Source organism: Neophocaena asiaeorientalis, unplaced genomic scaffold, assembly GCF_003031525.2.
Source record: "Neophocaena asiaeorientalis asiaeorientalis breed wild unplaced genomic scaffold, Neophocaena_asiaeorientalis_V1.1 scaffold11, whole genome shotgun sequence".
NCBI classification, from domain to species: Eukaryota; Metazoa; Chordata; class Mammalia; order Artiodactyla; family Phocoenidae; genus Neophocaena; species Neophocaena asiaeorientalis.
Window position 1 is genome coordinate 7,456,266 of NW_020173124.1, and position 12,791 is coordinate 7,469,056.

At 35.7% G+C, this 12,791-nt stretch overlaps 1 long non-coding RNA gene across 1 annotated transcript in view; it reads left to right on the forward strand.

The window, feature by feature from the left end:
* LOC112399110 (uncharacterized) overlaps positions 1–11,139 on the forward strand; it is a 167,323-nt gene extending 156,184 nt beyond the window's left edge. Inside the window, exon 5 of the long non-coding RNA XR_003003172.1 lies at positions 10,998–11,139. This is a non-coding gene — a long non-coding RNA (uncharacterized LOC112399110). The remainder of the gene's footprint in view (positions 1–10,997) is intronic.
* Positions 11,140–12,791: the final 1,652 nt, after the last annotated feature.

The following is a 12,791-nucleotide window of genomic DNA, read 5'->3' on the forward strand; positions in this document are numbered from 1 at the left end:
GTCATTAAGTGGAACTCAGTCTTACCATTGAGATGCAGATCTCTGGGAGAGATTTCGCTGTTTCATATTACATGGAGCCAGGATATCTCTGGTGGACCATGTCCTCAAGTTGGCTCTCCCACCTCAGAGGCACAGGCTGGACAACCAGCCGGAGCCCCAAGACCCTGTCAGCCACATGGCTCAGAGAAAAAGAAAGAAAGAAAAAAATAAAATAAAGTTATTAAAATTAAAATTTTTTAAATTATTAATAATAAAAAAATTTGAAAATAATTTTTAAAAAAAAGAAAGAAAAAAGAGAGCAGCGAAACCAAAAAACAAATCTGCCAATGATAAGCAGCACTAAAAACTATACAGAAAAATAAAGAAAAAGATGACAGATAGAACCCTAGGACAAATGGTAAAAGCAAAGCTATATAGACAAAATCACACAAAGAAGCATATACATACACACTCGTAAAAAGAGAAAAAGGGAAAATGTATTTATATCTTTATATTAAAAGGAAGAGAGCAACCAAATCAATAAACAAATCCACCAATGATAATAAACTCTAAGTACTAAACTAAGATAAACATAAAACCAGAAACAAATTAGATGCAGAAAGCAAACCCCAAGTCTACAGTTGCTCCCAAAGTCCACCTCCTCAATTTGGGATTTTGTTGTCTATTCAGGTATTCCACAGATGCAGCGTACATCAAGTTGATTGTGGAGATTTAATCCACTGCTCCTGAAGCTGCTGGGAGAGATTTCCCTTTCTTTTCTTTGTTCGCACAGCTCCTGGGGTTCAGCTTTGGATTTGGCCCCACCTCTGCATGTAGGTCGCCTGAGTGTGTCTGTTCTTTGCTCATATAGGAGGGGCTTAAAGGAGCAGCTGATTCTGGGGCTCTGGCTCACTCAGGCCAGGGGGAGGGAGGGGTACGGAATGCGGGACAAGCCTGCGGTGGCAGAGGCTGGCGTGATGTTCCCCCAGCCTGAGGCGCGCCGTGTGTTCTCCTGGGGAAGTTGTCCCTAGATCACGGGACCCTGGCAGTGGCAGGCTGCACAGGCTCCCAGGAGAGGAGATATGGATAGTGACCTGTGCTTGCACACAGGCTTCTTGGTGGCTGCAGCAGCCTTAGTGTTTCATGCCCGTCTCTTGTGTCCACACTGATAGCCGCGGCTCACACTCATCTCTGGAGCTCATTTAGGTGGTGCTCTGAATCTCCTTGCGCACCCCAAAACAATAGTCTCTTGCCTCTTAGGCCTTTCCAGACTCCCTCCCGGCTAGCTGTGGTGCACTTGCCCCCTTCAGGCTGCGTTCACACAGCCAACCCCAGTCCTCTCCCTGGCATCTGACTTCCGAAGCTGGAGCCTCAGCTCCCAGCCCCCACCCGCCCTGGCAGGTGAGCAGACAAGCCTCTCGGGCTGATGAGTGTTGGTCGGCACCTATTCCCTGTGCTAGAATCTCTCCACTTTGCCCTCTGCACCCCTATTGCTGTGCTCTCCTCCGTGGCTCCGAAGATTCCCCCTTGCCACCCCCCATCTCTGCCCATAAAGGGGCTTCCTAGTGTGTGGAAACTTTTCCTCCTTCACAGCTCCCTCCCAGAGGGGCAGGTCCTGCCCTATTCTTTTGTCTCTGTTTTTTCTTTTTTCTTTTGCCCTAGCCAGGTACGTGGGGAGTTTCTTGCCTTTTGGGAAGTCTGAGGTCTACCAGCGTTCAGTAGGTGTTCTGTAGGAGTTGTTGCACAGGTAGATGTATTTCTGATGTATTTGTGGGGAGGAAGGTGATCTCCAAGTCTCACTCCTCCTCCATCTTGAAGGTATCTTTACATGGTCTTTTTTGGTAAAGATTTTTTTGCTGTACACCATTTTTAAAGTCTTTATTGAATTTGTTACTGGATTGCTTCTGTTTTATGTTTTGGTTTTTTGGCCACGAGGCATGTGCGATCTTAGCTCCCCGACCAGGTATCAAACACTCACCTCCTGCATTAGAAGGCAAAGTCTTAACCATTGCACCACCAGGGAATTCCCTCTTTACATGTTATTTTAATATTTTCATTCCAAAAAGAAAAGTAAAGCCATAAAACTACTTACTTCTAGCTGCAAGCATTAGCCAATTTCTTCATCCTAAACAGGACCTATAGACTGATTTTCATACAAATCAGTTGCTGTTGCTATGTTATTGTCACATATGTGTACCTACCCATCATCCCTTTCTATCTCCAATGTTGAGTGTACTACTTCCGCAAGAATTCTGAATTCTTTTTTTCTCATACTTCAAACATACCACATGATTTTATACAAACTGTTCAAGAGATAGCAGCTTCTATAAAATGACTGGAAAGCTCATATTTTGCTAAATTACCTAGATCCAATTATATTTTATACTTTATATTATTAAGCTTTCTAGTAGTAAACTTATATTATGATCTTTAAAAACCAAAACAAAAGAATTTCTAATAGTGTTGTTGTGATTTACCACATATTAAAGTATATATTGGGAGCTGCTTGAATTTATCTCATGGTCATTTACTAGAATCTAGTAATCATATTGTTATGTTATATTTATAAATTGAAATTTATTTATTTTACTTACGTTGCCCAATAGGAATAAGACACAAGCTATAAAAAATATATAACTAAATAAATATTGGTAATTTGGTAAGAATTTTATCCTGTTACAATTTATTTTCGATGAATATTAAAGAAAGTGTTTCTTGCTATATATATAAAGCTTTTTGACTCAAATTTTCAGTATATGTATAAATTTTCATATATATATATGAAGATTATGCAGTTGTAATTTCACTGTAGACTTTCCCAAACCACTGGAGTAAATTTCTCTCTTTACCCATTTGCTGACTAGTTGTGATCTACCAATGGAAGCAATCATTCAGTTGATCTTAACACCTGAATCATCAAGCCAATTTAAGTATTCTAGATAGTAATATCTTCAGCTCAAGCCTAACTGGAACATCAGTATGGGACTCAAGTAAATGAACATAGATTTTGGTGGACTTTGCTGTCTCTTTTCTTGTTTGTTTTTTGCTCTATAATTCACCTTTTGCATGTTAAAACTTCAGGTTCAAATTCAGACAGATTCTAATTTCTTCATTCTTTCATTCTTCTGATTGAATCTTCAATTTTAAATTTATTCCAGTTCCCAAATACCATTGTTCACAGTGATCCTATTGTAGTGGTTGTAGATTGGTTTATAAATATTTCCTAACCTAATTTGGACTTTGAATTTAGAGGGGGAAAAAATACCAGATTAACGCTTTAGGACTATTTTCAGCATCTGATTGGAATTTTTAATATTTGTTATGTGTTTGAAGTAAGGACAAACTATAGTCTAAACCAGGTTTAGTCTATCGTTTGATTCTTTTCTTATGTTTCTTTACTTATCCATACTAATTATATGTGTTCCCATGTTTTAGATTTTTGTGTATGTGCTTAGATTTTTAAACATGAAGTGTCTGAAGAACTTTATTACTACTTTCTTTTAGCTGTCTTACAAGATCAATGTGGTTATTCAGTCACAAACAGAAATAGTTCCCTAGGATAGTTCATCTTAGCAGTTTATTTTTAATACTTTAGAGATTGAACATTCTCTGACAAAATAAGTTCATTCTTCTTCATAGAAAAAATTTTGATGACAGCTTTATTAAAATACAATTTGTTATAAATTTCACAATTTTAAATTGTACAGTTCAGTGCTTTTTGGTGTATTCAGAATGTTGTACATCAATTACTACTTATTCCAGAACATTTTCATCACCCCAAAAAGAAACCCTGTACCCTTTAGCAGTCACTCTTCATTCCCCTCTACTCCAAGCCCCTGGCAGTCATTAATCTTTTTGCCTCTATGTATTTGCCTATTCTGTACATTTTATATACATGGAATCATACATTATTCTGCTCTTTGTGTCTTGATCCTTTCACTTAGCATAATGTTTTCAAGTTTCATCCATGTTGTAGCATGTGTCAGAATTTCATTCCTTTTTATGGCCAAATAATATTCCATTGTATGGATGGTAGTACATTTTATGTATCTGTTCATCAACTCATGATAGTTTATTCTTTTTGAATAAGTTATTATCAGCGACAGGAAGCCTAAAATTATCTTTTGGTACAGAGCAGTCTTTGATGTATGTTTTAGGCATTAAAAACTTGTGGTTTTTTGTTGTTTTTTTTTAGTTTTGATATGTTTTTTAACAGTTATAATGGATTTAAACTTACCTTTCAAAACTAAAAAGTTGTTAATTACAAAACACATCTGACTCCCAAAAGTTTTGAATGAAGGTATTGTGTAAACTCTCTGGAAATTAAGAGAAGAGGAGAATTTGGTCATCTGTTGAGAATATTTAATTTATCCTTTTTTCTAGATAAACATTCACTAGACCCCGCCTTCCTTATATCCGTAACTAAAGTGCATCCTTTTTGAAAAGAGAGTCTCTCTTCTGTTTTCGCCACCAGGAACTGAGTTCATTTTTGTCTAGATTATAAAGTAGCAGCTTCTTTACATCTGTGAGCACCTTACTTTACATCTATTAAAGAAGTCAACAAACTGAATTTTAACAATCGGTATACTTGTCACTTTTCTAGCTACCGGCCTGTAAGCTCCTTGAAAACAAAAACTGTCATTTATCTCTTGGCTTTTTTCTACAAGGCTGGCAAAGAGTTTCTACTCATTTGTTTGCTGGAAGAATAATGAATGAATATGTAGAGTCAATAAGTATTATCACTTATTTTCCCTTTGGTACAGTGTTTCTCAACATTTTTTAATAGGTAAGTGTTAAAACTTTCAAGAAGAATGTCATTGTTTTTCAGTTACAAAAATGTTGGGAACGTATATTGTTAAAAATTAGATCACAACCCAAAGCTTTATGGAGGAACATTACAAATCAAGGGGAAATGGACCTCTATAGTGAACATTCAGAGAAGTAACATTTCTAAATACAACAAGTTTCAAAAACAAAAATATTTAGAAAACTGTTTATTGCATAAAACTCCTATGAAGCCTGTAAATCTGCTTGCAAAATCAGCTGATTTTAATTTCTAAATAAGAGAAAATTTTACTCAAGAAAATTTTGAAAATGATCATCACCATATTCTTTTTAATACTGACTTTTAGAACATTTGAGTCTTTTAGGGGTTCCTTTTGATTAGATAAATGCAACTTACAGATTTGATGACAGTCATCTTAAGGCAGATTTACAGGCTTCATAGAATTTTTATTCTCCTCATTAATTATATGTCACCAAAAGTTTCTTTGTGTTTGCTGTCTTTAACCAGCAATCTGTGTGACAGTAAATTTGAAAATGTAGGACTGGTAGTTAAACAATTTAAACCTCTGTAACAATCACAAACACCATGGTGTCAAGGAGGTCATCCGAGTGATCAGCTGCCTGCGTGGCTGAGATGCAAGCATGCTTCTCAGGCCCCTAGGATAGTCATTGACTCATATGCCTCGGGTGCTCTCAAATCATTCCATTAGATAACTATGCAGTTATTAATTTCTTAAATTAAAAATTTAAACAGATGTTTTTACCACCTTTAACATGAACTCCTTGGAAAACTCTGTGACCTTCTAGATCAGCGATCAGCTAGCTTTTTCTGTTAAAGGCCAGGTAGATAGTAAATATTTTAGGCTTGACTGACCAGCAGGTCCTCAACTACTGTTGAGGCATGAAAGAAGTCACAGGTGATACATGAACGAATGAGCATGGCTGTGTTTCAGCTTTATTTATGGACACTTAAATTTGAATTTCATATAATTTTCAGGTGTCATGATTTTTTTTTCTTGTGGTGCTTTCTGAACCACTTAAAATGTAAATACCATTCTTGGCTTGGGGGGATGCGGGGGGCATACAAAAAACAGGTGGCAAACTGGGTTTGTTCGCTGGCTGAAGTTGGCCAACCCCTACTCTAGATGGTTAAATCTTCTGGTTGGGAAAAGTCTGCTGTAATGCATTCTTAAACTCCTCCACTACCAATTCTATCATGACATCCCAAAGTGATTTGAGCTTATGCCTGAAGACAAAAGATGTTCAATTTGTTACCAGCAGCTTCTGTGTGACCCCAATAATGTTGCTTCTTTCTCCCACTTCACAAGTAGCTCACAGAAGTAAATAAAAGGAAATTTCAACGCTGCCTGCTGTGAAACTAATCGTCTTTTGTTAAGATGATGTAGTGTGGTATAATGAAAAGAAAAGCTGGGAAACTTAGAAACCAGGGTGTAGTTGGTTTTACTACTACGCAAAGTGGTCAAATTTCTCAAACTTCTGAGGCTTCATTTTCTCTCCTGCTCATCTGGAAGAAGTATTGAGGTTATATTATAGTAGTAGATATGAAATCACTGGTAAAGTAAAAAGCATGAAAATCATTGCCATTGTGGTGGTGGTAGTATTGAATGCTTTATTATTTACTCTTACATAAGATTTCTTGCAGGGTTCCCTATATATGCTGATATATTCCTCTTGAAGATTAGGTATAGATTAAGGATTGCTCATAAACTTTCCACGGGCATTTTACCACCACATACTCTCACACTTTCAAGCTACCCTCATCTCCTTACTGTATAGATGTACCAAGTTCATTACTAACAGTACTATGAAAATTTTTAATTATATTCCTCATTTTCTTTCTTATTCCTTTATGAGGGCAGAGACTTTGTCTCATCCCTGTTGTATCTTCAGTACCTAAAACAATGTCTGGAATATATTTGAGTCTCATAAATAGTTTCTGAGTGAATCAATGACAAAAATAATCCCATATGTTTACTTGCCTTTCATTATCAAAAGGCATATAGAAAGCTCCTTACAAACAAAATGTATTTAAATGCATAAAATACATAGGATTACAAAGGAAATCTACTTTTTGCAACTTTACTAAAATATAGTTCTATCCACAGATCCTTTAGGGTCCATGAACCCTGGTTTTTAAAATACGGAAGAATTTTTAACTAGTATCAGGAGACACACAATCCATAACTCTAAACTGCAAAATTACTTTGACAGGATCAAAAAGCAAATGCAAGCTTCATTTGGTCTTTTTAAGAAATCCTTCCTCTGCACTTTTAAATTATAACAAAAAGAACAATGGTTTTTTAAAAGAAAACAATGGATTTTCTTTTGGTTGCAGTAAGAAAAAACAGAGTTTGGCAAGCCTATTTTAAAAGGGCATTTGCCTGGGAAGATACTAGAGTATCATGAAATTCACAGGTGGGAAGAAAATGAACAAGGATAGCTCTGGGGATTTCACCTTTCTCTAGAGTAGAGCCATTCATGGGGACTCCCACTCATATGTCAAAATTTCAAGCTACTAAAAGAGAAACCTGGATGATTCAGCTTAGATCACAGATGCATTCCTGAATTGGTCAGCCAAAGTCAGAGGGTAGAATTATGCGGTAGATCTATGAGCACTGAGGGCCACTGTTCGGTGTCAGGGTGAGCTGGGAAGCTACTTCAAGAGATGTGTAGTCTTATTAGTTTGACTCCAGAAAATAGTACATTTATTTTATATTTATTAATGTCTCAAGATGAAACTTTACACTCAAAGCTACAAGACATCTTTGTCCACTGACAATTAGACTACATTTACAATTAGGAATTTCAATATGTGCCAGATCACCCACTGCCGTATTAATAAATGGCTTAATATCTTATAATACAGTATGCCAGTATAATGTAGTAGCAATATAGCATAGGGGCTTAAGAGTGTAGGCCCTTGAGCTAGACTTGCATGGCTTCATATCCACCTCCACCGCTTTATTAGCTGTGAAAGTTTGGACAAATTAATCTCTGACCCTCATTTTTGCTGTCTATAAAAAGGAAGTTTATCAGTGAGCTTTTGCTGCAGTACAGACCACCACAAAAATCTCACTGGCATGTCACAAATGCATTTAGTTCTTGCTCAGAAGTCTGGGGGGTAAGCAGGAGGAGGTCTGATCCAGGTTGAGCTCAACTGGACGTGGTTCCAAGTAGAGGATGGGCCTAAGTCTGTGCCACATGTCTCATCTTCCTTGGACCTATAGCTACCTGAAACATTTTTTTTCTCAGCATAAAAAGCAAGAGTGCAAGGAGGAAGCCCACTTACTAAAGCTACGTATTTCAAGGCTCTGCTTGTGTGTTGCCTGCTGTTATCCTCTTTGGTCAAAGCAAGTCACGTGGCCAAGCCCAAACTCAAAGAGCAGAGAGGTACACATGCACCTCCCATGAACGTGTGGTGGGGAAAGGGAGGAATAATCTAATATACCACAGAGATTTAATATTAGTACCTAGCTAATAGAATTGTAAGTTTAATACTATACATACGGAGCTTAGAATAGCACTTGGCACATAGTAAATGCCCAATAAGTATTTGTTATTATTAGGCATACTCTTATGCAGAAACTCACACAGAAGTTCAGTATTGTTTACCTGTGATATAAGGTAGATATTTTACAAATGTGTCACTTCAAAACAGGCATGCTTAAATTTAATTAAAAACTTATCTCTAATTTTTAAATTGTACATTAAATAAACAAGATTATATGTCTTTCAGACTGGCCAGCCAGCTTCTGGGATAGTCAGAGTGGTTACTGCCTCAATTACTTAATTCAGTGAAGTCATAGAACTACTAAAGATTGAGTTCTGCCTTCTCATTTTAGAGATAATATGTTGGGCCAAGAATGGTAAGGTATCTAAATCAAAGATAAAGAGATAGATGGATGGAAGGTGGATAGATAAATGATAAATAGATAAGTAACTAAATAGAAAATGGGAATGCAAGGAATCACCTAGATCTCTAGAATTCCAGTTGAAAACTCTTCCCACTATATTACGCAGCCCAGGTGTTGTTTCCTGTAGTTTTGTTTTGGGTTTTTTTTGAATTTTATTTTTTTATACAGCAGGTTCTTATTATCTATTTTATACATATTAGTGTATACACGTCAACCCCAATCTCCCAATTCATCCCACCCCCCACCACTTTACCCACTTGGTGTCCATACGTTTGTTCTCTACTTCTGTGTTTCTATTTCTGCCCTGCAAACCGGTTCATCTGTACCATTTTTCTAGGTTCCACATATATGCGTTAATATACTTGTTTTTCTCTTTCTGACTTACTTCACTCTGTATGACAGTCTCTAGGTCCATCCATGTCTCTACAAATGACCCAATTTTGTTCCTTTTTATGGTCCCTCACTATTATCTAAGTGCTGTTTATCATATTTTTTTCTTTCAGCAACCCATATAAGAAGAAATAATTTTAAGAAGCTTTTAAAATAATTTTTTCAACTTCCTTCAACTGAGAAGAATATTATTATAGGATAGGGTTTACTTATAATGTTAAAAAAAAAACTAATCCTTACAGAAACCTTCACTTACCTACTTAACTAATATTTATTGAGTACTTATCTGTTAGGTACTTGGGCATACGGCAGAAAAAGAAAAAAAAAGCTGGTCTTGTGAGCATACATTACATAGAGGAGACAGGCAATAAAAAAATGAATGCATAGTATATTCCACAATTCTTTATCTGCAATTCCAAAATCCAAAAGCTCTAAAACTGAAAGTTTTTGCAATTCATATAATGGTAAAACCTGACCTAATCTTAACTTGTTTAGTGGTAAAACTGATATGAGCTATTTATTGTCTTTTTACAAATACCACTGAGAATGGATATATGTTTTGCTGTAGAGATATTAACATTTTATTTCAGAGTACTGTCCCAGACCTCTCAGACTAGGGGGAGAAGCCGCATAATTATAGTCCATTTACCATATTACCTTTAAAAACTCAAATAATACTTAATCCCAAAACACATCTGGCCCCCTGGGGATTATATTGGGTTGTTTAATATCTAGAAATTATAAATACTGTGACTGGAAATGAAGTACGTATGGGTATAGAAAAAAGAGGGTCAGTAGGGAGAGGGATGAATGCTGGAGGGTGGGAAAGTTGTTTAGCTAGTAGTAAGAGAAAACCTCTCTGGGAGGTGACATTTGAGCAGATTCTTGAAACATGCAGTGGAGCTCTCAGGGAAAAGAATGTTTCAGTCATTGGGAACAGACATGCACCTAGATGGAGAAATGTTCCAGTCTGAGGAGGAACCAAGGTCAAAGACCTTACCCAAAAGTGTGCTTAGTATATTTAAGGAAGAACAAGAAGACCACTAGGCTGTAGATTACACAGCAAGGGGAAAAATGATAGGATAGGCTCTCAGAGGTAGCCAGGGCCCAGTCATCTAAGGCAAGATAAGGCCTTTGGATTTTATCGTAGATGCTCTGGGATATCTTTGAAGTGTTTTGATCAAGAGTGTCTAAAATCCAATTTTCTTATTAAAAATATTGCTCTGTGGATAATAAAAAATATCCCTTTTTTGCTATATGGATAATAGATTGTTGCAGTACCAAAGATTAGAAAAAATAAATGATCATAATTGTGAAATTCAGAAATTTAACAGTGATTGGTCATTTTTAATAAAATACTCTTAATCGTACTTTAATAAAATAGTATCATAGGTGTTCATTGAGCAAGTGCTGTGCTTTGAATGAATAATCTAAATATTACCTAACTATCATGTTTGTTCTTTCTTTCTAGATTTTTCTCTAAGCATTAGGGCTGAGAAACTAGCTTGGTCATGATAATGCTATTCCCACTCTCCCTTCCTCTTCCAGAGAGTCTTCTCTTCTACCTGCTGGGAGATAACTAGAGGAAAGAGCCCTGGATTTGAAATGATAAGAACTGGTTTGTCACACTGGCTCTGCTACCAGTTGATTGTAACAATGGCTGAGTTGTTTAACCTGTCTGGATTTCAGTTTCCTATCCTGTAAGATATGGGGATTGAATCATCTGATTTATATAGCTCGCTCTTACCTGGAGTCATAAATTTAGCAAGTCCTGTGTGTAAGACTAAAATTCTGTGATTCTTAACGAGACCTCGTTAAGAATCTCAAAATGTCTTTAAATATGAATCTAAAGAAATATAGAATAACTGTCTGTCTGTTCAGAATTCACCCTTATTTCCTTTTTAACAGGACCAAGGAAATATATACCAGAAGCCAAGAGCACAGAATATTTTTCTTCATCAATCTGTAGAACTGTGATACTCCTCTAATTCCATCAAACACAAAGGAATGATCACCTTGACAGATGGCCACGGAGGATGTCAACAATTTTTTGGAGGCAAGCAATGAAATATTTGTGCTATGAGTTTTCTATTATTAAGTATGTAGAAACAAGTAGAATTATCTTATGTTTTAATGAAAAAAAAAAGTACTCTTTAGTGTAGCAATTTATATAAGCATAGCTATTTCTTTTTCTTTTTCTTTTTTTCCTGAGTACTGCTGCATGTCAAAAATTATAGTAAGCTACTTTTGCCCTTACCTGGAGTACTATATAGTATAGGACTACATTAATCCCTAAATACAAAAAATCTAAATAATAAAAATTAAGTACCCATGTTTGAAAATAGGGCTCTTTGCATCTATCTTGGACACACATATCATATAACTACAAATACTAAATAGTTTGGGAAGTTAGAATTATTTTCTACTTATTTTAAAATTATCCATACGATGTATGAATTTTTTTTGTTTAATTTCTACATTTTTTCCCTCACTTATTTTAAACAACTATTCTGAAGTGCTCCAAAATCTTGGGGTGTCATCCCTTTACATCCCTAATAGCTTTATATTTTATGAGAATCATACACTGCAAGATCCCATTGAACATTTCGTTACTTTCACAGCAGCTCTTATTGCTCCTGGAAAAATAGCTGGCCAAGGATTATGGACCACAGTGCCATCTTCAAAATTGAAATTAATTACATTACCCTTTAAAGGGGGTTTGCTTGGAAAGAAATTGACTGGATTATAAAGAAAAAAATAATAAATGTATGGAATCTGCTTTCTCTACTTTAATTGAAAATAAAGACTTAAATAGATGAATATAAAATGAAATAAAAGTAAACTCAAAAATTTGAGTAGAATGCACTAAAGTTGAATTTCTCCAAGCATTTTGTACAAACAAAGAAACTGTAGATATGTTCAGAATTTTTAATTTAGTGTTAATTCAACTCATAGGCCTAAAGTCATCCAGCAAATGAGTCTGCTTTTTAAGCTGTACATAAAGGGATGCTTTCTAGGTAAAGGAGACCATAAATGTTTAAAAAACCCAGTGTAGCTTCTGAGTTTTCTTTCTTTTCTTTTCTTTTGACTAGAGTCAAAATTAGTTCTTGCTTTTCTGTTGGGGAAAATTTCATCTAATTACATTCAAATTATTCTGCAACTTTTTGGACAGCAAATCCTGATCACAAAAGAAAAGAAAAAGCAGCTGTGTTGCCCTTTCCTCGTAGTTATAAGAATAGCATTATTATGCAGTCACTAGGCTTTATAGAACCATAAGTGATTATCCACTGGCGGCTTTCTGGCAGAGAGACACCTAAACCTTTCTGAACTGCTGATAATGTATGCCTTCTCTTTTTAAGGATCTTCAGAAAAATAGATTTCATTGCTTCCTTCAGTAAACCAATCTAGTATAACAGCTCTCAGGAGTAGGGAGATCTTTCTTAACCCTTTTATTAAGTGACTGTTTCTAAAACTTCTTTTCTCAGAATTACACTCTAATCATGATTTAAATCTTCTCTTAGTTCGATATACATAATTCACCTAACTATTTAAGAAAATAGTTAAAATTGACCATTTTTAAATTAATGGAACTAGTTCCTATAAACAGTGCTTCTCTATAAGCAACCTGTAGTCAAATTTCTTCTTTCTCTAATATTTCCTTTTTTAACTCATCCACATGTCATATCTTATTTTGATCTTCAG